Raw genomic sequence first — 20,523 nt, 5'->3', positions numbered from 1 at the left:
ATTTTAAATGTTGCATCTTTTTATAAATCAGATGATTGCTCATATAAAAAATAAATAAATACACAGATTCTGCCTTTCTAATTCTTTGTGGCCTGGAGAACCAGATGATAGAACCAGTTAGATTTATGCTTAATATAAGAGAAAATATATTGTGTGAAAAAACCCACATGAGTCGTGGTACCTATTTTCCTTAAATCTCAGAATCCTTTTACAATCTTAGCCATATTCTTGGTGGTCAATGTTACAAAATAAATAACCTCTGGACAAGTGAAAGATTAGTGTGTTTGTAAGCTTTCTGAGAACTATTAGAAAAACCTAGCTTTATGCCAATCTAAACATATTTTCCAAAACTGAAAACAGCCTTGTAGTAGAGCAAGGCTTTTTAAAATCTGGACTATCGGGGATCGCCGGGTGGCGCAGCGGTTTGGCGCCTGCCTTTGGCCCAGGGCGCGATCCTGGAGACCCGGGATCGAATCCCACGTCAGGCTCCCGGTGCATGGAGCCTGCTTCTCCCTCTGCCTGTGTCTCTGCCTCTCTCTCTCTCTGTGTGACTATCAAAAATAAATAAAAATTAAAAAAAAATTTAAAAGTAAGTTTAAAAAAAAATCTGGACTATCGGCCACTTTCTAAAAATGAAAGATGCAACTAGGATTATACATAAGAATGGAGTGCCATGGGGAAAAAATGAGGAAACTGAAAATCTTAATGCCATGCAGGTAGAAAAACATTCTTTCAATGAAAAGACAATGTTAAATACAGTACATTTATGACAGGACATTTTACTTTCCCTTTGGGAATTAATTCCTTTAGTGTATGGGTATTTGAGAAGGGATCTCAAATAAGATATTTCTCCTAGTCTCCAGGACAAATTACAGGGAGGGGAGGGTGGGGTGAGAGTTAAGAAAAGTTATCTTTCTTAAATTCCATATATGAGTGAAATCACATGATATTTGTCTGACTGACCTATTTTCCTTAGCATAATACTCTCTAGCTCCAACCATGTTGTGGCAAATGGTGAGATTTCATTCTTTTAATGACTAATATTCCACTGTGTATCCTTTTCTTTATCCATTCATCAGTTGATGGACACTTGGTCTATTTCCATAATTTGGCTATTGTAGATAATGCTGCTCTAAACATTGTAAAGGAAAAAACAAAGACAGAGAGAGGCAAACCAAGAAGCCGACTCTTAACAACAGAGAGCAAACTAATGGTTACCAGACAGAAGATGAGGTGGGGATGAGTTAAATAGGTGGATGCGGATTACGGAGTATGCTTTCTGTAATGAGCACTGGGTGATGTATGGAAGTGATGAATCACTATATTGTACACCTGAAACTAATATTACTCTGCATGTTAACTGGATTTTAAGTAAAAACTTAAAAAAAAAAGTTATCAAGAATTTCACCTCATAATGCAAATACACTAGATCTTAGCCAAAAGGCTAAGAAGCGATTCATAATGCAAATAGATTAAAAATGTCTAGAACTCCATGTCTCTTTCCCTCTTAACTATAATTTTATTAAAAATTCATTTTAAAAGTTGATGAATTAAAAAATAATCTCCATAGGTTAAAAATACCTAGATAGCATTGCAACTATAGTATGATCCTAAACATCTGGGCACAAATCCACTCCTGTTTCTCTTTCCTTGTCATCTTCCTTTTCTTTTTTTCCCCCAACACAAAGAGAAATCTAATCTGCCACAAATATGTGATTCACCTTTATAACAACATAAAATGATAGAAGATAGTACTGGAAATTGAAATTGATTCTAAAGGAATACAAATCAAAATAATATTCCAGATGGGCATTTGGAACATATTACACAATGTTGAGATAATAAGACAATTCTTGATCGACCTCAGTGGGAGCCTAAAGTACTATGCAAGTAGTCTCTTCATAACCTCCACGTTCTCCCCCCACCATTCATCCCTCACTGTCAGTTATTTGGGGGATTTGTAGGAAATGGTATTTTCTAGCCTTGTAGGGGATCTTATATTTTCATTTATTCTGTCAAATATCGTAACACATTTTGCGTTAAATAAAGTACCCATGACCTAAGCTAGACACATATCCATTTCTTTTTATTACAAATGACTAAAAAACTAAAAAAAAATAATAAAAATGAATGTTGGATTCTTTAGGATGCAATGTAATTGCTCTATGGGTATCAAATATTTGGCACTGGTGTCTTGAAATATAGGAATCACTCCCATCAGCTGATACATCAGCTAGTCTGAGATCAACAGAGCTTGCAAATTAGTGTCATTAATTATTTTATTTGGGGTGAGAGGTAGCAAGGGCACGGAGATAGTTTATAAAAGTCTAATACAGATAAAGATTAAGAAATAGACCAAGACCAAAGACAAGTATTTGAAGTAGCAGTTTGTGATTGTATTTGTCCAATATTCTCAATCAAGAAACAATTAATGGCATGAGATCTATAACCTTATAGTGACTGCAACAGCTCTACTTACTTATATAATTTTCTCAACTATTCCATGACTCAAATATCAATAGTCCATTTTACATGTGAGGGAACTAAGGCTCAAAGAAGATAAGTAACTGTGTCTAAGGTTACAAAGCCATTATCAGTGGAGTCAAAATTTGAAGTGTGATCTGTCGGCTTCTAAAACCTGTTTTGGTTCTCTCCCAAAGTTTCCTTAACTTAAAACCAGTATTTATATTTATCTTTGCTTAACTTTAGTTCTAACTCATGCTAGTTTTTTATCTTAAAGCCAGAGAAAGTGAATGAACCTCCCAGAGAACCTAACTCTACCCATTACTGCATAGGTAAAGAGAAACAATGATGTGGTCATTTTTATTGCCAGAAGCCATCCCAGAGTCCCCCAAATGATATTATTCTTTCAGTGTAAATAATATGGAATTATTAGAGACAATATGTTTTAAATAATATTTTAGGAATCAATAAAACAAAAACTAGTGTCCTTATTTTCATTTCATGATCAATAAGCAGGGTCACATGTGGCACTAACATTGATCATACTCTCACCAAAAAATCTTATACTGGAGTTTTCAGTAGCATCTCATTTTCAATAGAAATCAAGCACACTTGGTGCATGAACAATATAATAAACGGGGAAAAATGAAGTTGAAGGTTTCTGTCATTTTTCAATCATTATTAGAGGGATCTAAAAATTCACATTAATTATATATAAATGACTTTTTTAGTTTGTGATGTTATTTATTGGAAACAGGAAAGCTTATCATAACACCTGCTTAGACTCCTAGAATATCAGTACTGGAAATATCTTTAAGCATCCTCTATTTTAATTATTTTCCCCACTGCTCTATAGAAAGAGTAGAGGTGCAATGAAGTAGCATGATTTAAACAATAATTTGACTTTTGAAAAGTAGAAAAGAGTAGACAATAAGTTCAGTGCATTTTGCAAGGGACCACATACTGTACTAACCATGTACTATACTAATACTGACCATATTTTCTGTACTAAAATTTGGAAAATTGCCTATCCTAAAATTTCTAAGTCATCTCAGGGACACCTTAATGAGCAATACTCTCCATTTGGTTTGATCTGAAGTTTTACAAAACAGCATATGTCTGCATACTGTGGGAACCACATGAAGGGCTGGATACTCTGGATGGAGAAGCCTAGGGCTAGAAAATGACATTGTAGGTTGGGGAACCATCTGCTTTGGTTTGCCAGGCACAGTTCCAGTGTACACTGCTATCCCCATGCAATTATTAATAGTGCCCTTTTCACTATCAAGGATTTCTGGGTTTGAACAACAAATTTTAGGATTACACAAATTTTAGAGTGAGTAAATATCACCTCTACTTTCTGCCGTGAGAGCCTATAATCCCTTGCATAGATCTGCAGTATTCCTTACTAATGGAAAATGCTATTATAAGTAGAGCCAGATCATTAGTTTCAATTTAATATGAAGTAATTTATCAAATTCTTTTTATCAGATGCCTAAAATATAATTGATTTATTAAAGGAGTGAGATGTCAGAGGAAAAGACATTGGATCACAAGGCAAAAACAAACAAAACAAAACAAAAACAAAACAAAATAAACAATCACATTGAAAAAAGGAATAAAAGTGAAAATGAGGGCACCTGGGTGGCTCAGTTAGCTAAGCATCTGTCTTTAGCTCAGGTCATGATCTCAGGGTCCTTGGATAGAGCCCACATCGGGCTCTCTGCTCTTCAGAGAGGCTGCTTCTCCCTCTCCCTCTGCCTGCTGCTTCCTCTGCTTGTTCTCTCTCTCTCTCTCTCTCTCTCTCTCTCTCAAATAAATAAAATATTTTGTTTAAAGTGAAGATGAAGAAAACACTCATCTATCTTCTAATGTGGCCTATAGATAGTCTGGATTATAGGTATATTAGTACTTTCACTTCTGCTGAGAAAATAACCAAGTTACACAAATTAAATAGAAAAGATTTAGCCTTGGAAGTTAGAAGAGAATGGTTTGTAGAACGGCGTCTGAGCTGCCATAAATGCAAAATCATGGACTTTTGCTTGAATTTACAGACAAATATATGTGTGTATGTCGTTGAGTATGTGCAGTTGTATGAAAAAACACTCAGTTGATATGGCTTCCGTGGGGGAGAGGAGCCAAATTGAGCTATCAGAAAGTTTTATAATTCAATGATTAAAAAAAAGAAGTGAAGGAATTAAATAGTGATTTAATGAAATTAGTTGGAGTCTATGTTAGCTGTTTCAATTGAGTACAGCTGATAGGAAAAAAATTTCAATGGAACATATACATTTACAGTGTCTTATATTCACTTCTTCCTGTCCTAATAAAGATGATTATTTTTTCTTCATTTGAAGTTACAGGAAACAAACTTATTTTCACTTTAATGTATTCATATTATGCCTCTATAAGACAAGAATCCATCAGTGGTATTGTATCAAGAATGTTTCTATGAATTTTCTGCATCAACATCTTGCTAAGACTTTCTGTAGATTCCATCAAGATAACACATTTTCCTAACATATAGAGTTTGAAAGAAACTGCCATTCTGTTCAAGGAAACTTTTCCTACTTCTCAATCCTACTAGTCTATGCCATGAACCCTGATTTCATACCACAAAGTTTGCTATTTTTTTCCTTCTAATAACTAAATAAGCAAAGGAATTCTGTGTATCAGAGAATCTAAGCTTTGTAGTGATTGGCATAAATTCCATTCCAGTGTTACAATATAACTACTTTTCTTTCTTTTTTCTACCAGGAAAATAATAATAATATGTTCAGAAGGGCTTGTATGTGTTCATTTTTCTTGAAGAATAAACATACATGAATATAAAATACATCTAAGTTTTATGTTATAGTTGTTTAAGATGGATGGGAATTCATATATTCCCTTATTAATAATTCCCACTAATGGGTTTTTAAATTTGCTTTACATGACTATTATGTCCAGTGATTTTTGTTTCTTTAGCACAGGTTGAACATACAATTCACTTTATGTAAAACTAATTGTAAGTGGTCCTGTTTTGAAAGCCATGTTTCCAGGAAAATCCATAAATGACATCTGGGTACAACTTGGGGAAAATGGATATGCCTAAATGAATGGATTATAATCTCCATATTTTCTTTCAAATCTCTTTAATCTTTTGTTTAAAATGTTTTCAGAAATTCTTAGTTAAGGCCATTCGTCAGGTTTTTATTTTAGGGTGAGAATATGGTTATGGAAAATTTATTAACAGCTTAGACTTTTAGTAGAGCACTGATTTTACCTAGTTGTTTCTTGATTTTCCAGTTTCCTTTCTTACATTAAATCTAACAAAAGGCATAAGTGTAATTACCCAGACACCACTATATCACATGCATATTGCTTGATCATGGGAATGGCAGTAGATATAGATTAAACATTACTAAAATTATTGCTTACCAAGAATTAATTACAAACTAACTCTGGTGCTAATACACAGAGACAAAAATAAAATGACTTGATCTACCAATAAAAAATAATTTCAACTTGGTTGACTCTTAATCTCAGCTTTTTCTCCCTTCAATCACATTATAACGTAGCAAATAATGTAGTAGGGACTATGTTGACATGAAGAGCCTACTGATTCTCTGGTAAAAGTTAATATAAAACAAATATAAATAGCAGTAAGATAATTTTTGTTTGTAATTTCACACTTGGTTTTCTCAAAGATTGAAAGACAAATTCATAAAAAGTTATTGTAAATCTGTTAATGGATATACACTATATATATATATAATATATTTGTCTATCTATCTATCTATCTATCTATGAAACGATACAGCAGTAGAATGTCTGAATGTGATTGAGGTTGGTGTATGGAAGAGTTACGGAGATGGATGAGGTAACAGTTGCACAACAATGGGAAGGTGTTCACTACCACAAAACTATACACTAAAAAATGGTTAAAATAGTAAATTTTATATTATGTACATTTTATTGCAATAAAAAGTGCATTTGGTTGAATTATCCAATTTCTTTTTTTCCCTAGTTTTATTGGAATATTATTACAGCATTGTGTAATTTTAGGATGTACAGCATAAGGACTTGATTTACACATATTTTGTCACACTAATACCTATCATCTCATATAGATACCAAAAAAGAAAAAAATGTTTTTTATCCTTGTGTCAAGAACTCTTAACATCTAGCCTCTTAACAATTTTCAAATATACCATACAATAGTGTTAACTATACTCATGTTGTACATTACAACTCCAGGACTTATTTATCTTATAACTAGAAGTTTGTGCCATTTGATCACATTCATCCAACTTCCCCCACCACCTACCCTCAACTCTAGCAACCACAAATCTGATCTAGCTAATCTCTGATAATATGGCTTCATTAAAAATAAAGCATGCCATTTCACAACTTAGTATCAGATTATGCACATCTAAATTATCTCAATAACATATCAACCAACCTCTCATACTGTTTGGGAACTAATAGTGCTGGAAGCAAATGAACCATTGCATAGCCCACCAGAGGAAATGCCTGGAAAGTGATGGAGCTGTCACACTCGCTGCGTAGGTGAAAAACCTAGACCCTCTGTCAAAATCTGACATGAACACTGCCCTCTTAGATTCTTTTCACGCCTACTGCCCATGTGCTATCCCTAGTTTCAAATGGCTGGACAAATAATTAGTTTTCCCAACACAGAAATGGAGTATGCAATTGCTCTCCTGCAACAAACTCTAGTTGTCACCATTCAGCTGTGATTCTACTGTCATAAGATTGGTTTGTACCCAATGAAACAAGACAAAATTGATAGATTGCATTGCATTAATTTGCTTAAGGGAAAGTAAAAGTTCAGCCAAATTGGTAAGCTGCATTTTAAGTTGAATGAGACTACTGGACTTGCACACATTTAATAACAGATGTTATTACATACTTTAAAAAATTTCCTAGGTAAAGGGGAACTTTAGTTCACTTTAGATCAAATCTTCATTCAGTGGAGGTGAATAAGGCTATCACCTTTCTTAATATCTCCTTTAAATCTTCATTTGCTTTTTAATTTAGTAGTACCAAGGGAATTGTTGATCTGAGGTAGCAACACCACAATTATCAGTCATTGTGGAAATGTTAATTAAAACCACAACAGGATAGCACAGCACATCCCCCAGAATGGTTAAAATAAAAATCTCTGATAATTACCAAGTGTTGTAAGGATACAGGGCAATTAGAATTCATATCCTCTGCTGGTGGGAATATAAATTTGTATACCAGTTCAGAAAATTATCAGCTATCTACTAAAAGTGAACATATAAGTTACATATAAGTGATTGTATATCCAACAGAAATGTTCACATACATGGTGTCCCACTGACTGGCCATAATTGAAAATTAAATTACTGCTATACACAGAAATCTCATAAAAATAATATTGAGATCAAGAAGTCCCACAACAAATATAAACTCTATCAGTCCATTCATATAAAATTCAAAAAATATAAAATAATGTACAGTATTAGAATTTAAGAAAATGGTTACCTTAAAGAAGATTGAGATTTATGATTAGAAAGAAAAAAAAAGAAAGTTTCAATTTTGTTGGTTAGATTTTAATTACTAATTTGAGTGGTTATTACACATGTTTGTGGAGTTTATGATAATTAATTGAGTTGTTCACCTATTATTTGTGCACTTTTAAGTATATTTTCATAAAATATTTAATTGACTAATAATGCATGATTATTTTATATGTTAGAAAAGAGGCAAAAATCACTTAATTGTTCCACTGGTGCATGGACTTCAAGTATTTTTTTCTAAATGTATGTTCATGCATGGACAATTACTAGCATTGATAGTTTTTTTAGATTAATACAAATTACCAAAATTGTTTAAGGAAAACAAGAAAGCCTGAATAGACCAAACTTTTATAATCTTGAAGCATGAAGCACTAAACAACATTCAAGCAAACAAACCCCCAAAACTCTCTGATTCAAAATAATCTTTGTTCAGCACTTTGTTTCAGCACTTCCTAACTTTTAAAAATAGGAAATTCTGATGGAATATGCAGAAAACTTACATTTTTAGCAAATGAAAACTAGAATTATGAAACTCTTTATCTTTCTTGACCAAGATTTTTTTCCTGATGATTCTTTGATAACTGCTTTTCTTTTATTTATCCTTTTTCTATTTTTTCACAATACTTACCTGCATGTTTGATTTTTCTTTTCCATGTTGGTCTTTTTTTCTCTCATAATTTTCTCATTTTTTCCTGGACCCCTGCATTCTAGGAATGTTTCTTCATTTTCTTGCTACAAATCTGATGACATTTGTTGCTTCCTTCTTTACATTTTCTTATTTTCAGTCATTTGCATTTAAACTTCTTCAATTTTAAGACTTGTAAGTCAATCAATGCATTTGTAAGGATGACAAAAATTTTCCTAAAATATTTTTCTTGTTTATGTATTAATTCATTGTTATACATTTGCTTTATCTCTGAGGCTTTCACTTCCTGTGTCGAGTTCTCATTATCCAAACCAAGTTTGACTTTGTTATTGCTGCTATTGCTTGTTACCAATTGGAAAGTATGATAAAAATCTACTGAAGAGTAGTGACACTCAACAAATAGGTCATAAAACTCACTCTTAGCTCTTGATCTTACTGCTAACCTGTTTTTTTAGCAGAAAGTGTCAATTCTTCCCTGTTGAAAAGTAGATTGTGAACAACCACAGGCCTGAATTCTATTGAGTAGCAGGCATTCACGTAGAGCACTTCATTCTGCTAAAATGTTGGTCCTCTGATCCTGCTCTAATAAGTATCACTCACTCACACACACACACACACACACACACACACACACACACACACTGAGTACTATTGTCTCTAGTCACATATTACCACACCTATAATGCCTATGGGGATCACCTAACTTTCTCCTTGGATGCAATGCATTTCTCAAAGTCCTTTCTTCTCTGTCCTTTTCAGAGGAAGCAACAAAGATAATCCTTGAATAGCTACAAAGGCACTGACTTTAGGTATGACTACCTAACTTTCTCAGTGATACAGTTCTTGGACCTGAGTCAAGGGGCAGAAAGTAAGTGAAGGGCACAGAATCTGTCTATATTATTAAGGTCATGAGTTTGCTCTATTTCAGATTTTGAACTTCTATTTGATGATGTGGAAATTCTCCAGAAGAAAATAATGAATTGGCTGAAAGTCCTAGTTTTGAATGTAGTCATAAATTTCCACCTTTCTCTATGCCCTTATAGTCATTTTAAGCTTCATCAAGCACTGTTAAGTTGGTATAACTTTAAAACAACAACTATTTCTGACATCTTAAACTATGATAAAAAAAATTCTATCAGCATCATTTAGAGAAAAACTCAATCTTCCTCTAATATTTACTCACAACCAAAGTTATTCCTGAACATCTGTGCAATACTACTTTGACACAGATGGCAAAATACTTATTAATAAAATAGCACATGTAAATATTTGGATCCATTTCAGTAGAACTGAGAAAGCTGCAAAACCATCTCACAAAGTAAATTTTCATTGCTGATGCGATGTGCATCTTACTGTGTACCAAAAGTGCTGCAATTTTCTTTAGTAGTTTTTGAAATGAAGAAGTAACATTTATTTTCAGGCCCCTTCAATGTAGTGGTAAGATGAGTTCATTTTCATTTCATAGCTCGCATAGTTCCACTTTTATCTCCTAGAATTATACAAGGTCTATATGCTGCTTGGGAATTGATAAGGCCCAGTCTTCTAAATAAAATCCCACTTCTCTTTTCCAAAAATAAACAGAATGAAAAGAGAAGAGAAAAAAAACTCATATTTTCAGAAAGTCTAACAATATATCACATATCAAAAATTTTAAGTCTTGATTTCTGATAAGTAAATTTAAAAGAAATCATTCCTGTAAACTTCCAAATGTTTTCCATTTTTTTAATGTTGTTTCCTATAATTTTTTAAAGATATTTTGTTATTGTCAGTTTTCTTATATCTGTTTCATTTGAATAATTAGGAATTTGATCTTCTCATACCTTGGACCATAACACAGGTTTCTTCCAGTATGTTGAGGCTTTATGGAGTAACATGAAAAGACCTGGACTTAAAGAACAAAGGTCTCAGGTTGAATATTAGGTTTGCCTCATATTAGCTCTATCAGTGCTATAAAGCTTACTGTCTGGTCTAGAGGCTAGTGTTAGTCTGCAAATGCTAACTGGTCTACATCATGAGGAGTACAGAAAATGGAGTATGGAGAGAAAGTATTAAAACCCTTTATAGTCATTCTATAATTTTATGTCTGCAGAATAATGACAACTAATAAAAATGTGGACATGTGCATTTTGTGTCTATTTTTTGATCATTTTATTTCTCTGGTAATTAATGTTTGCAAAAACGTTCAATTTGCAATGGATTCAAATTGATTAAGGGATGCATGCATCCCAATGTTTATAGCAGCATTATCTACAATAGCCAAATTATGGTAACAGCCCAAGTATCCATCAAATGAAGAATGGATAAAGAAGATAGAATGAATATATATATCTTTAATATATAAATTTTTATATATATGTATATAATGAATATTACTCAGGCATAAAAAAAAGAATGAAATCCTGTCATTTGCAATGACATGGATGGAGCTATAGAGTATTATGCTAAGCAAAAGAAGTCAGAGAAAGACTAATACCATATGAATTTATTTATATGTAAACTTAATAAAATATAAAAAAAAAACAGAAAAAATAAGCAAAGAAAAAAAATAGAGAAAGACAAACCAAAAAACACTCTTAACTATAGAGAACAACTAATGGTTTGTCCTACCAGAGAGGAGGTAGGTGGGGGGATGGATTAAATTGGTGATGGGGAATAAGGAGTGCACTTGCTGTGATAAGCACTGGGTGTTGTAGGCAAATGTTGAATCACTGTACTGTACACCTGAAACTAATATACACTGTATGTTAACTAAGTGGAATTTAAATAAAAACATTAAAAAATATGCAAAAAAACCCCTGATTTTTTACCCATAGAATCTGAAAAGCACTGAGCATGTAAAACATCCAGTGAGTCAGTTAACCTCTTGGGACCTCAATGTTTCCATCTGTAAAATACATGTAATAATCCCAACTTTGTCTTTCATACGGGGTATATCATTAGTAAACAAAATTACTTACTCATAAATTATTTGTAAACTATAAGGTGTCTTATAAACATACAGTTGTTATATTCTAAGCAATAATCATTTTGGAAATAGCATGGCATTCCGGCCAAAAGAAGCCTGGCTTTTGTTAGCTACCCAATACATGTTTGTTGATTTTATGAATGAATGTAAGTACAGAAATTTTGGCATCAGAAAGGACTGCACTCAAACAACTGTCAGAGCAGTATGCTATCTAAAGGCAACTCACACAGTTTTACAATAGTACAGTTTCTTCATCTGTAAAGGGAGAACGATAATAGCTTCTATTCTTAAGCATTGTTGTGCATATTCAATAAAACAGCGTAATAAAGTAGTTACCACTTAGTACCTGGCACATGGAATTTATTCAATAAATATTAGTCTTGTATCTTTAACCTCTTTATGCTAAATAAATTGATTGTTTATATGCAATTTCTTAGTTCTTAGGAAAACATAACAAGATAACTACCATAATCTCCATTTTATTTTCTTTCTTTTTCTTTTATTTATTTTATATTATTATTATTTTTTTTTTTGTAGAGAGAGACTGCACATGCATGCATGAGTGGGGGGTAGGGGAGGCGGTGGGAGAGAGAGAATCTCAAGCAGGACCCATGCCTAGTTCAAAGCCTGACACAGGGCTTGATCTCACCACCCTGAAATCACAACTTAAGCTGAAAACAAGAGTGTGATGCTCAACCGACTGAGCCACCCAGGCATCCCCATCATTTCTATTTTCAAACAAAGAAACTAATACTCAAAGAATTAAGCAGCTTTCATAAAGTCATATAGCTACTGTAACACCATATCTGTCTATAATGAAATGCCAAGACTATTCGTGATGAATACCACCTTCCTAAGGTCTTCAAAGTAATGAGAATAAATGTCGTAGACATTTTTCCTTTTAGACACACTCTCATTTTTGTTTGTAAACTATGAGGTATTTTTGAATAAAAAACAGTATCAGCAGATGTAATGAAACACAGAAAAATACACTCATGCATCACTTTTCCACTTACCAGTCTGACTTGTTGGGTTCTTCATGCTGATGGTGGCCACTTTCTGTGTTCTTCTCTGAACCTCTTTGCATGACTCTGTATGGAGGCTACCAAAAACAAATAAATAAATAAAACATGTTATAAAAATGATACTTGCTTCGTAAAGGATTTCCATATATTAATGATCACAACAATAATAACTCAAATTTACATAGCACTTGTTCTATAAAGCTTTTAAAGAAACAAAACAGAGATGAACCCATTTCACATACGGGTTTTGCATCTTGAAAGCAAGTATATTGTCACGTTTATCTTGGAATTCTCAGAAAGTGACAAAGTATCTACCACCCAGGCATTCATTAAATTACTTTATTTTTTATTAAATAGATAAATGGATGAAACTCATGTTCGAGTACATTTATATTGCTGAAGAAATCAACCTTCCACTCCAGAAGCCAAAATGAAATTTTGCTCTAATTTGTTACAGTATAGACCAAAAGAAGAAAGAATTTTTGCTGTGTCAAACTGCCATTTCAAAGGTTAATTTGACAATGAAATCAATATGCAAGTCCCAGATTATTCCTTGTGGTTTTAATAGTTAATTCTTAGATAAATTGGATCATCTCTTATCGAAAATAGTTATGGTCTATTTAAGCAGGAAATTCCAATATAATCAATTAAAAGCTAGAATCTACTTTTGGAATAGTTGGAAAGTCGAAAAAGGGAAATGAAATGTTCTTTTTAGAATTAGAATATGACTTCCCATTGTCTTGATGACTTTTCTGACTCTATGTCCCAGCTCCATATCAACTGTCCTGTGCAACTCACAAAAAGAGAGAAGGGTAAAAAGAAAGTTAGGTTGATTTAAAAAAAAATAGCAAAAGCTATCTTAGGATAGTTTTTTACTAACTCAAAGTAAGTATAATGAGGTGAAAAGCTTTCTTTTTTTTCCCCACCCTCATTAGCTGAAATACACTTGACATAGAACATTGAGTAAATTTAAGGTGTAAAACATGTTAATTTGATAGTAATGCTTTTTTAAAAGAATTGGGATGTCAACCATGTTCTTTCATATCTCAAACTTATATGCCAGCATTTCTATTTGACATTACTTCTTGTGTGAGCATTCATAATGGTGATGATTATTATTTTGTTGCTTATAACTGTTTTTACCATTTTATAGGAATTATCTAATTTAATATTTACAACAACACTGTAAGGTAAGTATTATTAACCTCCCTTTTTTAAAAGATGAGAAACAGAGGTATAGCTTAAATAAATTATTCAAGATCCATCACTATTAACCACTTAGGGTAGGATGTGAACCTTTCTCAGAGCCCACTGTCTTAATCTCCAATGTATCTATTACCTTTTAAACTTATTTTAAACTTGAACTCCTAAATTTCCTCTCATGCCCTCCTAGGTCATCCTTGCTTCCTAGGAAATTAACACATATGCTTTGTACTCAAGTCAGAAATGTGAATATCTTTTTAACTAACTTTGTTTTCCATGGTTATTATGTACACTAAATATAGCTAGAATCCACAGAGTTCTCTCCTCTCACCAGTTGAAGCCACCATAATTGATCATCTAGACTATCACAAAGCCTTCTACTTATTCTCACTGATCCTGCTCATGACCCCTTCTCCAATCCACTGCTCACACTCTAACCAGGGTAGACTTCATAGCATAAATCATAATTTCACTACCCAGTGGTTTTGTATTGTACTTGGAATAAAATCTAATTATCTTATCATGGCCTACAAATTCTGACATGAACAGGCTACAGTCTACCTCTCAAATATTCTTTTTCTCTCATTTTTATTGAGCTTCTGCATGCTCTTCTCTTAATAAACCCGGGTCTCAAGCACCTAAGGACTTTGCTTTTCAGGAAATCAAGCCTGGAATGCTCTGCAATTGGATCCTCTTTATGCCTTATGTCTCAGTTCAAGTCACTTTCTCGAAAGAGGTTTTTCCTGAAATCCCAACATGGCCCCCTCTTATCAAACATATAGTCATATTTTTAATTTGTCTATAATCTCTTTTCCTCACTGGAATGTAGAACCCATGTGGACAAGATTACAGCCTCTGCTTAAAATTCCTGCTTAATGAATGTATAGATGAATGTAAACATGTTAAAGTATATTCTAATTATTCTTCCTTATTTCCATTCATTCCTGAAAGGAAGACAAAAAACCTTGCATTTAAAGCATTAGTAAATAGAAAATCATGAAAGTATCATTTTTTTCATATTCCTGCATGTATACCTCTTTTGAGATATTAAAACAATTCCCATTAAAAAAATAAAATAAATTTATTTATACTTTTTTCCTTAAAAAGAAGACTCTAATTGTATGCATCAGTCTACATTATTTTGTAAAAGTTTCCTCACTGTAATACTCTCAGTGTGGCATACAGTACACAATAGCTGATACACATGTACTATTAATTTTGGATTTGAGCAGGAATTTTTGTGAGTGCATAAGCCAGGGTCAAATATTTAGAGATCATTAAGTCACTTGTGTCCTATTTGTAGCTCTGACCAATAAGGGAAACCAGTAATTGTCAAACAATACTGATACCAGCTTGTACAATTGAGGCACCAGTATTATTATTACAGGGCATATGCTTTGATTTTATTCACACAAAACAATGACATATAAAGATCTGATTAACTTAACTAGCAACACTTTTTATTTTCTTCTTATCTGAATCATTCTGATAATCTATGTGGAACCCCACTAAACTTTATTTCTATTTTCTCCCTTTTTGGTTTGGTTTAAAACATTGATTCTCAAATGTAAAGATATATGAGTGATATTTATATGCACATTAATCAAACTGCAGATTTTTGCCTAAATGAGTTTAAGGCAAGACTCAAGTGTCTATATTTATCACAAGCTTATTACATTGGCGGTGCTGATCCAAGTGACCATACTTTGAGTACCAAGAATTCAGATAATAGTTTCAGATGATTTCAAAACAATACTTGACTAATTCATGGTACATTAGTGTATATCTGTGTTTTCCATTTGAAAAACTTATTATAACTAATATTTTTTAAATTTACAATCTTTTTTTTTTCAAAAAAGTGCCATTATTTTGAGGTCAATAATACTAAATAAGCAGTTAGCAAATGTACATACTTCTGTTCTTATTTATAATTTATTGATAATTTTGAAAATAAATGTGTATCTAGCACACACTCCCTTGAATTTAATAATATATAACAAAATAAATTAAACATTGACTTTTTGTTACTGGCTAGTAAGATTTTAGGTAACTTTCCTTTCTTCTGAACATTTTTGTTTCCTATATCTTATACCTTACAAATTTTAGCTACAATTTATGGTCTTATAATACACTGTGTTTGTATAATTTCATATGTATGTGATATTATCTCATTTAGTTTATGTTTATAAAATGCTAATAAAAATTTATAATTTTTAGGCATTTACTAATGGCCAGATATTATATTAATGGTTTGCATGTGTTAATTCATTTAATCCTCACTAAAATGAAATAAACCATTAACATGCTGAGTTATTAGGTGGAGAGATAAGTTTGAGGTTAACTGGCTTAAGAGTGGCAAAAGTGAGATTCAAATCCAAGTATGCTAGACCTTATTTTTTATAACCAAGAGAAAATCAATAGTTTTTGAATACTTAAGTAAATATCTTCCCTGATAAAAGATATTTAAGGTAGCCAAAACATCATAAAAGAAAACAGAGGACTCAACTTTTATACTATATAGTTTATTAAAGGAAAATATTTATGTCAAAATATGAAGTATTTGCAAGGGAAAATCACTATAAATTCTACAGAATGCTAGTCCTAGTTTCCAAAATGTAGGAAATGATTTCATTGCTATATGTTACTTGGGTTTTTTACTGATGAAGATCCACCTGAAAGCATAGTTTTTACCATTGTTGGAAAAAAAAAACAGGAGAAAATAACTAGATATTAAAAGAAATAAGCTTTAAGAATGGTGGACCCAGGGTACCTAGGTGGTTTGGTTGGTTAAGTGTCTGCCTTTTGGTCAGGTCATGATCATAGGGTCCTGGGATCCAGCCACAAGTCAGGCTCCCTGCTTGGCAGGGAGTCTGCTTCTCTCTCTCCCTCTATCCCTCCTTGCAGCCACCTGCTCCTGCTCTCTCTCAAATAAGTAAATAAAATCTTTTTTAAAAATTATGAAAATGGTAGACCAATGAAACAAGGATATGCTTATCTCTGACATTTTCAGCCAAATTTCCAAATAGCAAGATATTCCATAAACATTTCTCCAAATTCCATTAACAAAATAGTCACCATTGGTCATGCCTACATTCACCATTTCTCCTATTGTGAGTACCATTACTGAAGCATGTCTTAACTATTGGAATCATTATATATATACATAAATACATGCATGGACACATGCATGGATATAAGGGGATTTTTTTTTTTTTTGGAATTAAGACTCAATGCATTTTGAGGAAAACTTAATAGGGGAATGTTCAAAAAAGAATCTCAAACCCCATACTAAATTATTCTTAACTAGTTTGATAGATTATGTTCTAATATGATTTCGTATGGGGTTCACTTAATTTCCAAAAAGTTGATATTATCATTGTTGTTTAATAATGATTTCACTTAGACTTAGTAAGAAATCAAAAAATTTTTTTTTCACAACACAGGAAAGGAATAGTCTCTTCCCATTAGGTTAACATGGCTGCATTCTGAGAGGAGTTTAACAAGAACTGGCCAGTTTTTATCTTGTTCATATCCTGAAGGACAACTTACCATTTTCTTTGCCTACATTTTCAAATGCTATCTTCAACTATTTCTTTGTAAAGAAACACTTTAGTGGCTCCACAATATAATGCAACTTAGTGGATGATGTTTCCAAAACAATTACTCAGAGAAGTTCATTGTCTTCAAAAACAGATGGGGAAGTTCATGGTGGAAGATCTAAGCATGGAGCTAAAAATGACTATAGTTTAAACTTCAGCTAGGATTAAGGAGAAAAATAAACTGCATATAGAAGTGTGCTTGTGTAGAGTGGTGGTTCAATACTGATGAGGGGGTGGAAGGATTGTTAGAATAAAGAATCCAAGAAATTTAATACCCCTAGGTTATTTTACTGATCACCTCTTAACTGGCTTCTTAGATGTAAGCCTCTTTCTTATTCAATCTATTTCTAAAATGCTTCTGTGATTCCTAATCAATTTTCTTACATTATCTTAAATTTTAGTATTCAAACTCTTATTTAAGACCTTGATATTTCTATTATCAATGATATAAAGAAGGTAGATGGATTTTCCTGAAAAACAAAGGGTGTTGCTACCTCTCCATACCTACAACTCCTACTTCTTCTTAGCTCTCCTATTGCAACAGACTTTGAACTGAGTCATCTGCCTCAACAACAATGGTCTTGCTTCCTTTTTTCCTAGAAGTCTTTCACTGATCTCACCAGATTAAATTCTCCAAATCAAAGCTAGAATCATGTCAATCCTTTTTTCACAATGTTTCTAAGGCTCCCCATTCTTTATGAAATACGGGGATAGATGGGGGAAAAGGGAGCCCAATTTCTAACTCCTTGGCTTGGGCTCAAAGACTTCCACAGTCTTTAATCTACCTACTCATGTTCTGACTATTTCTCTCATTCATTTATAAGCACTTACGGGGCCAGAGCCATACTTTGGTTCATCTTCACAGTTGCTTTCTCTGGTTCAATCCAATGTGTATGTTAACTCTGAAATAAAGGAGGAAAAGGGATTCCTTCTCTGCCCCCTCCTCTTTTTTTTCTGAAAAGGTAGTGAAGTGGTGGACTGAGAGTGCAGGTCCCTCATAGGTTATTGCAGGTCATGTAGACGTAGTAATTTAAGACCTAGTTTGTGCTGCTCTACCCTAAGACAATTCTATCATCTGGTGGTAGCTACATAACTGCAGGTACATTCAGTAAGAAGAATTAGCCAGCTTCAGATATTGGCTTTATCTTTTAAAGCCTAAGAGTTGCAAAGCATTCAAATCTTATTTTAGCTACACAAGTGTAGGACAGGTAGATTCATATAGTATAAAATAATTTTTCTTAGAATTAAGACTGTTTCTCATTAAATCTATTATCATCATTTGTCTTGATCTCTGTGACCACAGAGAATCATGCTGGTATTCCTGTCTCCAAAGCAATGGACTATCTGTTGATAAAGTGCTTTTTTGTGTACTGCAAGTATTTTGGAAATAGCTCTTGGATCAAATTAAATGAGTTCCAGTATAAATAAAAAACCTGAGACACTGCAGCCAGCACTCAGCAAGATATTGGTGTGACAGCTAGAAAGATACGGTATGACCTCCTGCAATTGATGTTTTGTGTTGAGTGCAGGGTCTAATAAAATGAGTTCCATCGTGGAACTTGCATGTTCAATGAAATCTGTATTAAACCTAAATATAAACTTTGACTACTGCTTTAGTGACATTTCAAAAAAGAAAAGATAAAAGACAAACTATAACTAGATTGGTAGTTTGAGTCACATTTAAGACTCAAAAATAACTGTTAAATATGTACTTTCCATTCTAATCAAGGTGAGAAGTGAAGGAATATTCATTTTATGTCTGTTGCCTGGCTGTGAACATTATTTCAAATACACTGAAACATGACTTACTTTATTTATTTTAAAACCTCTGGCACATTTTATGGTTTGATTCATTTTCTAACACTTTCAAAGCTGTATGTAGTTCATTAAATTACACTTGTTTCATATAAGCATCCTGAATGCCTACTGTTAACCTAAAAAGATTGGGGGTACAAGGATTTCTTCTAAATATGTTCTACTTCCCTCATACAGATCAATGCAGACAGCCTCCTAAAGAGCCATAATGTTTCATCGCTGTAGGGAAAGCTTCAGATTCTGGTAAGTTACATAGAGAAGGGAATGACCTCAAGCTGTGCTCTACCTATAGCATGAGCAATTAACTAGGGGTTCCAGTATCAACACTAGCTTTGAATAGCATGACCTTTCCTAAAATGCTCTTCACCTGAGTGAGGTGAATGAGAATTGCCAAGTGAAGTTTGGCTCTCATCGATTTGGGTATAGCTCAGTGACAAACAATCACACAATCTTCAAGTAATAAGCAACACAAACCACCAAAGCATTCTCCCAGTTGGCATGGAGATACAGGCTTTTGCTCACAAGGGACCCATGATGGAGCGCCATTGGCATCAACAAAAGAGCTGGAACAAGAACTCTATTTTATACATGTGTATGCAGTGGAAGCCAGCCTTCTTGTGCCTGTCACACACTGGCCCAAGTTTTACCCTCTTGTCCTATTCAGAAAATACAGAATCCTAGTTTCACATGGCAGATCTTCAAATAATTGAAGGAAGTTATCATTGCCCTGCAGGAATAGGGAGCATCTTTCAGACTCAACATCACCAAATTTGAACACAAAGTGACAGACACATTCCTCACATGACATATTCCCAGACGTCTCACTATTCTGGTCACCTTCTTTTGGATGCACTTCAATTTGTCAATGTCTCTTTTTAAGATATATGGAACATCCTATGACATTTCTGAGGCTTTTAGCAGAATGGAATATCCTGAGAATAGCAGTAAATTTCTCTGGTTTGTGAAGAATAATGAGCCCTAAACTTAAATAAAATTTCCACTTCTCAAAATTGGACAGAAAAAGAACTAACCACAAGAATATTAATGGATCAAAAATTCAACATTAAGCTTAGTGTTGTTACAGAACAGTATGTGGGAAAGCATGGTCTATAATCTGCAACCCACAGGCAACCCATGAATCAGTTGTCTGCGTTATTTGTTCAATCTCCAAAATACTGACCTCTCTATGAAAGATAGAAAAAATATCAGTCAGAGAAAGGAGCTGGGTCATGACATTCCCCTGTACCAGCTGAGTAACCTT

General features: G+C 33.3%; 1 protein-coding gene across 3 annotated transcripts in view; it reads right to left on the bottom strand.

The window, feature by feature from the left end:
* Positions 1-20,523, bottom strand: part of LINGO2 (leucine rich repeat and Ig domain containing 2) — a 1,121,960-nt gene that overhangs the window by 479,297 nt on the left and 622,140 nt on the right. For all 3 annotated transcript variants that reach the window (XM_041760400.1, XM_041760402.1, XM_041760401.1), the window contains one exon: positions 12,637-12,722. The gene's annotated coding sequence lies outside the window, so the exon portion shown is untranslated. The remainder of the gene's footprint in view (positions 1-12,636; positions 12,723-20,523) is intronic.

This window comes from Vulpes lagopus, chromosome 7 (genome assembly GCF_018345385.1).
Source record: "Vulpes lagopus strain Blue_001 chromosome 7, ASM1834538v1, whole genome shotgun sequence".
In the NCBI taxonomy this organism is placed as follows: Eukaryota; Metazoa; Chordata; class Mammalia; order Carnivora; family Canidae; genus Vulpes; species Vulpes lagopus.
Note: the sequence above shows the minus strand (reverse complement) of the source record. Positions and strands in the feature narration are given on the sequence as shown.